Raw genomic sequence first — 12,116 nt, 5'->3', positions numbered from 1 at the left:
TTGCATTCTGGGGCTACTATGGAAGGACACCACTTTAAAACCCAAGCACAGTGCTATGGATGTGATGCAAAGATGTAGCCTAAATCCTTCCTTCTTTCCCCTACCATCTACTGTTGGGAATTTTGACTCTTTACTGAAAGTATTACATGATGGCTCCATTGTTTTGTCCATGTTACCAGAGGGGCCCCTTTGATACAGTAAACACAAGAAATGCAACCAGTTAGCAATTTAATTAAAAAAAAAAATCTATATGCAGACCAGTGTGGCTGAAGAACAGTGAATAAGAGAGAGAATAGCAGGATTTGAGACTGACTAAAAAGCTGGAGATTGGTTTGAAATGCTCACATTTTAATTAATTAATTTTATTCTGAATGTGCTGGGGAGCCATTGGAGGGGTGTAAGTAAAGGAAAGACATGATTACCATTGCAACAAAAGGAATAAAATACCTAGGAATAAACCTACCTAAGGAGACAAAAGACCGGTATGCAGAAAACTATAAGACACTGATGAAAGAAATTAAACATGATACAAACAGATGGAGAGATATACCATGTTCTTGGATTGGAAGAATCAACATTGTGAAAATGACTATACCACCCAAAGCAATCTACAGATTCCATGCAATCCCTATCAAACTACCAATGGCATTTTTCACAGAACTAGAATAAAAACCTTCACAATTTGTATGGAAACACAAAAGACCCCGAATAGCCAAAGCAATCTTGAGAAAGAAAAACGGAGCTGGAGGAATCAGACTCCCTGACTTCAGACTATACTACAAAGCTACAGTAATCAAGACAGTAGGGTACTGGCACAAAAACAGAAACATAGATCAATGCAACAGGATAGAAAGCCCAGAGGTAAACCCACGCACATATGGTCACCTATCTTTGATAAAGGAGGCAAGAATATACAATGGAGAAAAAACAGCCTCTTCAATAAGTGGTGCTTGGAAAATTGGACAGCTACATGTAAAAGAATGAAATTAGAACACTCCCTAACACCATACACAAAAATAAACTCAAAATGGATTAAAGACCTAAATGTAAGGCCAGACACTACCAAACTCTTAGAGGAAAACATAGGAAAAACACTCTTTGACATAAACCACAGCAACATGTTTTTTGACCCACCTCCTAGAGTAATGAAAATAAAAACAAAAATAAACAAATGGGACCTAATGAAACTTAAAAGCTTTTGCACAGCAAAGGAAACCATAAACAAGACCAAAAGACAACCCTCAGAATGGGAGAAAATATTTGCAAATGAAGCAACTGACAAAGGATTAATCTCCAAGATTTACAAGCAGCTCATGCAGCTCAATATCAAAAAAACAAACAACCCAATCCAAAAATGGGCAGAAGACCTAAATAGACATTTCTCCAAAGAAGATATACAGATTGCCAACATACACATGAAAGAATGCTCAACATCATTAATCATTAGAGAAATGCAAATCAAAACTACAATGAGATATCATCTCACACCGGTCAGAATGGCCATCATCAAAAAATCTAGAAACAATAAATGCTGGAGAGGGTGTGGAGAAAAGGGAACCCTCTTGCACTGTTGGTGGGAATGTAAATTGATACAGCCACTATGGAGAACAGTATGGAGGTACCTCAAAAAACTAAAAATAGAACTACCATATGACCCAGCAACCCCACTACTGGGCATATACCCTGAGAAAACCATAATTCAAGAAGAGTCATGTACCATAATGTCAGCTCTATTTACAATAGCCAGGACATGGAAGCAACCTAAGTGTCCATCGACAGATGAATGGATAAAGAAGATGTGGCACATATATACAATGGAATAATACTCAGCCATAAAAAGAAACGAAATTGAGTTATTTGTAGTGAGGTGGATGGACCTAGAGTCTGTCATACAGAGTGAAGTAAGTCAGAAAGGGAAACACAAATACTGTATGCTAACATATATATATGGGATCTATAAAAAAAAAAAATGGTTCTGAAGAACCTAGGGTCAGGACAGGAATAAAGACACAGACGTAGAGAATGGACTTGAGGACACGGGGAGGGGGAAGGGTAAGCTGGGACGAAGTGATAGAGTAGCACTGACATATATACACTACCAAATGTAAAATAGCTAGCTAGTGGGAAGCAGCCGCACAGCACAGGGAGACCAGCTCCGTGCTTTGTGACCACCTAGAGGGGTGGGATAGGGAGGGTGGGAGGGAGATGCAAGAGGGAGGATATATGTATATGTATAGCTGATTTACTTTGTTATAAAGCAGAAACTAACACACCATTGTAAAGCAATTATACTCCAATAAAGATGTTAACAAAAAAAAAAAAAAAAAGGAAAGACATGAGCAGATTTGCTTTTTGAAAAGATCATTTTGGCTCCCCTAATTCCCTCAGGCAATAAATAATCTCTCCTTCTTCTACTTCTATGGTTTACGGTTCTTTGTTTTGTTTTCTGTGTATATGTTCTTCTATGTTTATGGTTCTTTGTTTTGTTTCCTGTGTATATCTTCCTTGATTAAATGTAAACTTACGGAAGATGGGAAATTACCTTATTTTATCTTTATAAGCCCTGTATTTCAAGGTGCTTTGCAAATAATAGTTAGTCAACAATCAGTTTTTAAGTGTGAATTAGTGCACAGATAGGAACAAAGAAAGCAACATAACCACCCCGAATCTTCAAGATAGGATAAGTGACAAAAACCCAGGTGTTGACACTTCTCCTCCAAGGATGGCAGTTTTCGCACGGTGTGTGGCTCACTCAGCACTGCATTAAACTAGAGCAGTTTCACCACAGGGCATTTTTTGATCAACCCAAAGTAAAAGCATTTATTATCTCAGTCACTGTTTTGTTTGGGGGTCATCAAAAAGAAATGACACAAATTGTGAAGGTGCTATTTCTCGGATACATGCTATATGAAAAGGAGATTCTTTATCTGTACAGGATGCACATGCTGTGCTGTTTACCATGGCCAGCTGTCATAGGCTGGTGTCCTTACTGCTTTTCTGCATTTAGGTCAGAATCTTGGGAGCAAGATGCAAGAATAACAACACCTTGTATTCTCATACCACCACAATTTTTAAGTGTCCCCAAATGTTCCACAGATGTTCAAATGTATGAGGAATGTGTAGCACTGAGCAGTTAAGGGCTCGAGGTGTCCTGATTCTAATCTAAGTTTTTATTAATCAAAGCAAGAACACAAAGGATGTTTCCCACCTTTCTGCCTGTACATGTAATGCTTTGGACAAAAATTTTTCACCCAAAGTTCCAGTGGGGTATGGAAGACTGGTAAAGCCCACAGGACTGATAAGAAAGAAATGGAAGGCAAAGATTGGATGAGCTTTCCCAGTCGGCTGTGCTTACATCAGGATGGTTGCCCGTCTGGGATTGGACTTTCAGAAGACCGTGGAGCAGAAAGGATTTAGCCAAGAAAATGAAGGAGAGGATCAGAATGAGAACACCTCAGATTGGCATGAAGCCAAAAGGGGTCTGAGTGCAGAAAAAATATACTGACTGGGATGTTTGTTGAATGCTTTCTCCATGGTGTTTAACATAAAACTACTTCCCAAATATTTTCCCAAATCTTCAGTAAACTATATATTGCTTAATATTGCCTTTGAATGGAGTCAATTCTTAGGAATGAATGTGGGGAAGTGCTGAATCCAGCTTCAATGGTAGGTGTGGGCAAGAGCCGATGCTCTCCTGAAGCCAGGATCTATGGTTACACAACTCCAAAATCAAATGTCATATTTTGCCTTATCTTGGAAAATTCTTGCCACAACTTTCAGAAATTCATTCATGAACAGCAGCAAAAAAAGATGAAGTTCTTATTCTCCAGAGTTTTATCTAAACTATATATATAGCATGCAGGATCTAAACTGGTGATAAATTCTTACTTTCTAAAGATAATTTTTTATTGAGAAATCATTCAGAGGCCCCTGTTCTTTAAAGTGGCTGGACAGTGTCCATATAAGCTCAGTCTTGCTGTCTTGAAAATTGTTATTGGAAACATGATTAGACTCCAAAAAAACATCTATTTGACTTGCAACCTTTGGCCGGCTGACTGCTTTTTCCTGTCTCATCCTTTTACAACCAGCTCCACTGAACCAGCTGCTTCCTTAGACTCTCATAAAGGAATGTATGCTCTGGGAAACAAGAGAAAAATAAAAAGAGAAAAGGAAAGCAGAAAACCTGTTCTGTATCAGTTCCCATGATGAGGTGGGGATTGTAGGGCTTTATTTTATCCAACCCCCCTGAACACTTCTGTTATCCATCAGACTTCCCTGATGAGTCTGATGTTTCCTGTTTATTTTTTAATAAACTTTAAATTGATGCATAGTACTTAATGAACCACACATACCATAAGTCTAAAATTCCATAAATTTTCACAACAGTAACACTCATGTATTCACCACTAAGGTCAAGAAATAGGACACCAGCAGTACGCCAGAAGTCCCTCTCATGTCTTCTCCTAGTCATTACAACCTTCATTCCTTGACAGGAGTAAACTTTACTTCCTATTTCATAGATTAGGTTTTTCTTTCTTAATACTTTATCTGTAAATGGAATCATATTAGTCTGCTTGAACTGCCATAACAGAGTATCACAGATGGGGTGGCTTAAATAATAGAAATTTATTTTCTCACACTTCTGAGGCTGAAAGTCCAAGATGTAGGTGTCGTCAGGGTTGGTTTCTGGTGAGAACACTTCCTGGCATGTATACGGCAACCTTCTCACTGTGTCCTCACATGGCCTTTCCTCTGTGTGGACACACTCCTGCTGTCTCTTCCTCCTCTTATAAAGACATAAGTCCAATAGATAAGGGCTCCACCCTTATGACCTCATTTAATTTTAATTATCTACCTAAAGGCCCTATCTCCACATACAGTCACATTTGGAGTTAGGGCTTCAACATATGAAATTTTAGGTGTGTGTGTGTGTGTGTGTGTGCAGTTTAGTCCATAATATTCAGTATGTGCAATTCTATGCCTAAATTTTTGCTTAATATTATGCCTGAGATATTCATTCATTTTGCTTTTGTGCAGCTTTCATCCATTTGTTTTCAGTGCTATAGTATTCCTTTGTATGGGTAAAATATATTAGCCATTCTATCGTTGATGGACCTTTTAGTTGACTCCAGTTTGGGGTTACCACACATGAAGTTACTATGAACATTCTTGTGCATGTCTTTAGTAAATATATGCACACACTTCTGTTTGGTATTTCTCCCAGTAGTGGAGTAGTTGGGTCTTAGCATATGTGTATGTTCAGTTTTAGCATATATTGCCAAAGAGTTTTCTAAAATATTTGAACCAATTTACACTCCCATCAGCAGCATATGAGAATTCTGGTTGCTCCATATCCTCACCAACATAATTATTGTTGACCTTTTACATCTTAGCCATTTTGTTGGATGTTTAGTGGTATTACATTGTAGCTTCAATTTACATTGATGACTAACGATTTTGAGTACCTTTTTATATTTATTGACCTTTTGATATACTATTTTGTGATGTGCCTATTTTGCCTGTTTCCTTTTGTATTAAATGTTTCTTCTATAGATCTGTTACGGTTCTTGATATACATGTTATGTTTAATTTTTCTTCAATTCTGTAGTGTCAAAGAACAACTTCTAGATTTTTTTAGTCACCATTGACATAGAAATATTTTACTCACATATACAAGTGAGAGCTGTCATTAGACTGTTGTTAAGAAACAAAGGCAAAGAATAGACTTATAAGAAGAGAGAAAAGGAGAAATCTGTGGACAGTCTGAGCAGTCTGAGAACAGTAAGTTTTGTTTTACTCTGTTTTTCATGTAGGAGGAGTCAATTGATGTTGGTGGGTGGATTCTCCAGAAGTAAACACTGAGATGGAATTTAGGTCACAAATGTCTGTGAAGGGAAGGGGAATAAAGCAGGTTTGGAGAGAGGGAACTGCAATTCAGGACAGAGTCATTGCCAACATTTCAGGGAAGAGTAAATTTTGCCTTTACATTTTTGGGGGTAAACTGATAAACTAGAAAAATAGTCAGTCTAGGCACTTTGCCCTTGAGCAGGCTGGGTAGGTTTATCAAAAAAACAAAAACAAAACAATATATTATCTTTTAATTCTATAAAAATTTCTAAGAGTTTAGCTGTCCTGTAGTATATCTGGCCATTTCTTTCTATTACCAGCCCCACTTTAGGCCAGTTCTGCAGATTGCCCTCATCAAAATTTCTCAGTGGCTTGTCTTCCCCCTCCCTTTCTAGTGTATGCTAATGAAGAGAATTTCTTTGATTTGTACTTAATTTTAGTTCTTTAAAACTTCTAAGATAATGTAGGAAAATATCTTCATGACCATAAAATAACAAAAGTTTTCTTAAACAGAATATGAGAAACACTATTTAAAAAACAATTTATAAATTAGACTGCATTGAAAATAAGAACTCTACTCAGATGTCATTATAAGAGTTAAAAGACTATGAGAGAAAATATTTTCCCATACATTGTATCCAATAAGATTAACTTTTTTTTTGGTGTTTGAATATCCAATTGACCCAATGATATTTCTTTGTTTGTAGTCATTTTACTATGATGTTCCTAGGTGGATTTTATTTATATTTTTCTTATTTACTGTTTGTAGCATTTCTTGGATCTGTGGCTTGACATCTTTCACTAATTTTAGAGAATCCTTGGTCATTATCTTTTCTAGTATTGCTTCCACCCATTCTCTCTCTCTTCTTTTTCTGGAAATCCAATTACATATGTTAGATCTTCTCACTGGTGTCCATCTGTCTCTTAAATGATTTTCTATATTTTCATCATTTTTCTTTCTGTACTTTAGCCTGGATATTCTCTTCCCAGTTCTAAAACAGTTAGAAAATGCTCTCCTAACTTTGTCTGATATTCTGTTAAAAACAATTTATTGAGTTTTTGTGTTTTTCATTTCTAGTATTTCAATTCAAGTCTTTTTTTCTCCAACAGATTCTAGTTCTCTGATAAAATTATCCATCTATGGTAGTTTTTCCATTATCTGTTTTTCTTCTCTTGGTTTTAGATTATTTGTTTTTGTCTAGTATGCCTGGTAATTGAAAGAATGCTAAACATGTATGAAAAATTGAGAGCTAATTAGAGATTCTGGATAACATTATCTTTTTCCAAAGAGAATTTACTTTTGCTTCTTGAAGAAAGTTAGATTAGGGCAGATTATTTCATCTCTTCTCAAACTGAGCTAACAAGGAGCTGGGTTTCAGCCTTCCTGCAGGCTGGTCAATTTCCTTTATTATTTAGGTTTTGCTCCTCAGGAGTTTCAACTGAAAATATGAAGTATTTTCCAGGGCTTCTCCTCCTTGGCAGACCTTGATCTTCATTTTTTAAAAAATCCCTTGAGACTGCCAAAAACTCTGACCAGCTTGTCAGGTTCTTAGTTCTAGTTATGAATTGTCAAACACATGTCAGAGCATAAAAGGGAACTTATTTCAGTGGTTTGGGAGTATCTCACAGAACACACAAGGTAACTTGATCTATGGAGATGGAAAAGATGCTGATGTTCCTTGAAAAGAAAAGCATAACTAGATGTTGCACTCACTTCTCAGAACTTCTTTCTGCAATCAGGACCTTTCAAGTCCTTGGTGCTTTGATGTCCCTTTAACGCCTTCAAACAAATTTTCAGAAAACATTTTTTGAGATTTCTAGTTGTTTTCAGTGGGATATGAAATGAGACAGTCCACTGATAGCCAAAAGTGGAAGGTGTTTTCCTGTCCTTTTAATTAGTACCCTTCAGCTCTGCATAAGTCTTTCCTCTCCTTCCCTCCCCCTTCCCAGTTATTGTTTTATCATACCCACAGGAGATGCATACCTAGTTTTACCTATTTTCCTACCCACCTTTGACTTTGACTTTGCCTCACAATATTTAGGACTGTACACTTACGTATTTCAATTCAGATAACACTGACTCCTGAGACTCACCCCTGCCCGGGCCTGGAAAATTTATCCCTACAACTCAGTAATAATTCTGAAGGCATTTGACAGTGCCCTATGGCTAATACAGTAAAAAAATTATTGAAGTTAACTAATGTTTGATGTTTGCCAGGTACAAATAGTGTGTGTGTGTATATATATATATATTTCTACTAAAGTTATTTAGTGACTTTTAATTCTTATTTCTAAGCCTTATTATGGATTCTATTTTCTCCAATGGTTTCATAAAGAGTGAATTGAGAATTATGAGAGATGGAGATACCTGAAAGACTAAACTAATTTGTTTCCTTAGCTCAGAGTTAGAAAGAAACTTATTATAGGAAAATAGCTAAGATGAGTGAACCTTTGCTCTTGCCATTTACTATAAGACCTGGAGAATGATAAATCCCTTCCTGCTGAAGAAGGTGAGTATCTGAGGCTACATTGGAATAAGATTAAGTGATGAAAAATTAAGGATAAGGTCATTGTGATAACTGGTAATAAAAACACACTCAAACCTCATTAAGCATAAAAGGAACTTATTGATTCAGGAGCATCTCATGGAACACACAAGGATTCAGGAGCATCTCATGGAACACACAAGGTAATGGATCAATGGAGATGGAAAAGATGCAGCCACTGCTAGATATGTCATGTGAAGCATAGAGCAAAAGAGAAATAATGTGGTTATTTTCCCTCCTACAACCCTCTGATCCGCCACAGTTTCTGATTGGCCAAACTTAACTGGAAGGCAAGAGAACTTTGGAAATAGAAAATGTATTAGCCCCCACGGGAGCAAAGAGAGTGCAGGGAATGGATTTGAAGATAAGATGCAAATGACATATACTGTTATCAAAAGACAAACTATTAGTTTATTGTAGGAAAAATATGTGATAATGGTCCAGGAAATCCTATTTGAGAATACTATTTAAATGACAGTCTTTCTAAGGAAAGTTTTAAAGGTGACAGTGATTTTAAAGACAGCGACATACCTATCTGAAAATAGATATACCAGGAGCAGATTCCAAAACCACAGACATACCTCATTTTATTGTGCTTTGCTTTATTGCACTTTGCAGATACTGTGTTTTTTACAAATTGAAGGTTTGTGAACCCTGCATTGAGCAAGTCTATCAGCACCATTTTTCCAACAGCATTTGTTCACTTGGTGTCTGTCACATTTTGGTAATTCACACAATATTTCAAATTTTTCCATTATTATTATATTTGTTATGGTGATCTGTGATCAGTGATCTTTGATGTTACTATTGTAATTGTTTTGGGGTGTCATGAACCTCATCCATATAAGATGGCATTTTAAGTGATTAATGTAGTGTGTTCTGACTGTTCTACCTACCAGCTGTACCCCATCTCTCTCCTTCTCCTTGGGCCTCCCTATCCCCTGACACACAACAATGTTGAAATTAGGCCAATTAATAACCCTACAATGGCCTTTAAGTGTTCAATTGAGAGGACGAGTCTCATCACGCTTCTCACTTTAAATCAAAAGCTAGAAATGATTAAGCTTAGTGAAGAAGGCATGTCAAAAGTCAAGATAAGTAATAGAGCTAGGCCCCGTGTGACAAATAGTCACATTATGAGTACAAAAGAAAAGTTCTTGAAGAAAATTAAAAGTGCTACTTTAGCACACACAAGAATGATAAGAAAGAAAAACAGCCTTACTGCTGATATGGAGAAAGTTTTAGTGGTCTGGATAGAGGATTAAACCAGCCATAACATCCCTTAAGACAAAGCTGAATCCAGAGCAAGGCCCTAACTCTCTTCAATTCTATGTAGGCTGAGAGAGGTGAGGAAGCTGCAAAAGAAAAGTCTGAAGCTAGCAGAGGTTGGTTCATGAGGTTGAAGGAAAGAAGCCATCTCCATCACATAAAAGTGCATGGTGAAGCAGCAAGTGCTGATGTAGAAGCTGCAGCAAGTAATCCAGAAAACCTAACTAAAATAATGAATGAAGGTGGATACACGAAACAACAGATAGTCAATGTAGATGAAACAGCCTTATATTGCAAGAAGGTGTCATCTAGGACTTTGACAGCTAGAGAGGAGAAGTCAATGCCTTCGTTCAAAGCTTCAAAGGACAGGGTTAGGGGCTGATGCAGTTGGTGACATTAAGTTGAAGCCAATGTTCAATTACCATTCTGAAAGTCCTAAGACCCTTAAGAATTTTGCTACATCTACTCCGTCTGTGCTCTGTAAATGGAACAACAAAGCCTGGTGACAGCACATTTGTTTACAGCATGGTTTATCAATATTTTAAGCCCACATCTGAGACCTACTGCTCAGAAAAAGAAGATTCCTTTCAAAATTTTACTTCTCACTGACAATGCACCTGGTCACCCAAGAGCACTAATGGAGATGTACAATGAGATTAATGTTGTTTTCTTGCCTGCTAATATGACATCCATTCTACAGCCCATAGATCAAGGAGTAATTTTGACTTTCAAGTCTTGTTATTTAAGAAATACATTTTGTAAGCCTATAGCTGCCACAGATAGTGATTCTTCTGATGGATGTGGGTAAAGTAAATTGAAAGCCTTCTGGAAAGGACTCACCATTCTAGATGCCATTTAAAAATATTTGTGGTTCATGGGAAGAGGTCAAAATATCAACATTAACAGAAGTTTGGGAGATACTGATTCCAATGTTCATGGCTGACTTTGAGGGGTTCAAGACTTCAGTAGAGGAAGTAACTGCAGATGTGGTGGAAATAGCAAGAGAACTAGAATTAGAAGTGGATCTGAAGATGTGACTTAATTGCTGCAATCTCATGATAAAATTTTAACAGATGAGAAGTTGCTTCTTACAGATGAGCCAAGAAAGTGGTTTTTTAAGATGGAATCTACTCCTGATGAAGATGCTGTAAAGATTGTTGAAATGACAGTAAAGGATTTAGCATATTACATGAACTTGGTTGATAAAGTAAAGCAGGGTTTGAGAGGATTGACTCCAAGTTTGAAAGAAGTTCTGTTGTGGATAAAATATTATCAAACAGCATTGCAGGCTATAGAGAAATTGTTTGTGAAAGGAAGAGTAAATTGATGAAGCAAACTCATTGTCGTCTTATTTTAAGAAATTGCCGCAGCCATTCCAACCTTCAGCAATCACCACCCTGACCAGTTAGCAGCCATCAACTCCCAGGCAAGACCCTCCACCAGCAAAAAGATTACGACTCACTGAAGGCTCGGATGATGGTTAGCATATTTTAGCCATTAGGTATTTTTAAAATCAAAGTACACACGTTTTTAAAGACATGATGCTATTGCACACTTAAAACATTTGTATACACTGGGAAACCAAAAAATTCATGTGACTTGCTTTATTGCAATATTAACTTTATTGCAGTGGTCCGGAACTGTACCTGCAATGTCTCCGAGGTATGCCTGTAATGGTCTTCTTCGGTAATCATATGTATGTTGGGCATACGTTCATATGAATGCACATTAATGCTTATGATATGCATTTTCACACATTTTCATATAATTGTCTTACTTATTCAGATATTTCATGACTTAAAAAAAATATTTCCCCTTGCTTAGCACATCATGTTGAACTGAGTCTTTGCGCATGAATCTGAATGTCTGATTCCTCTTAAGACAATGAATCCACCTGGCTTATATTTACTGTGTGGAGAAAGTTCACCTCCTGTGGCTGAAAAATACTGAATTAGAGCTAGTTTCTATCTACTGAAATGCTTCTCAGCTACGTTTTAAACTGTGAATAAATTGAAGAGTACAAAAGAGGAACCTCTTTTATAGGAGTTAGTGGAAAACAATTCCAGAATGTATTATTCCAGTTTTTATTTTACTCAGAACAGAATTAGATAAAAGCCCAACATATCTCTCTTCAGTTTTAGGATATCAAGAAATGGAAGACATCACCAATGAACCCAATCTACTGTTCTGGTATAGAAACGTCATCAGCCTAACAATAAACAAACAATCCAACTCTTATAAGCCATGGAGAAAACAAAATAAATACTTTGAACTTAGAGTTAGGATAGAGAGGTTCCTCATGGGATGTGTGAACTTCCACCCCACTTGAACATTCTCTATGATTCTTTCCATGCAGGGGATGCTACTAAAGAGCAGGACTTGTAGTGGGACTGTCCCTCCCTTCCCTTGTCTGTGGGCTGCCATGCGATTCCTGAAAGAATTGTATCACATAAA

This window comes from Balaenoptera acutorostrata, chromosome 2 (assembly GCF_949987535.1).
Source record: "Balaenoptera acutorostrata chromosome 2, mBalAcu1.1, whole genome shotgun sequence".
NCBI lineage: Eukaryota > Metazoa > Chordata > Mammalia > Artiodactyla > Balaenopteridae > Balaenoptera > Balaenoptera acutorostrata.
Note: the sequence above shows the minus strand (reverse complement) of the source record.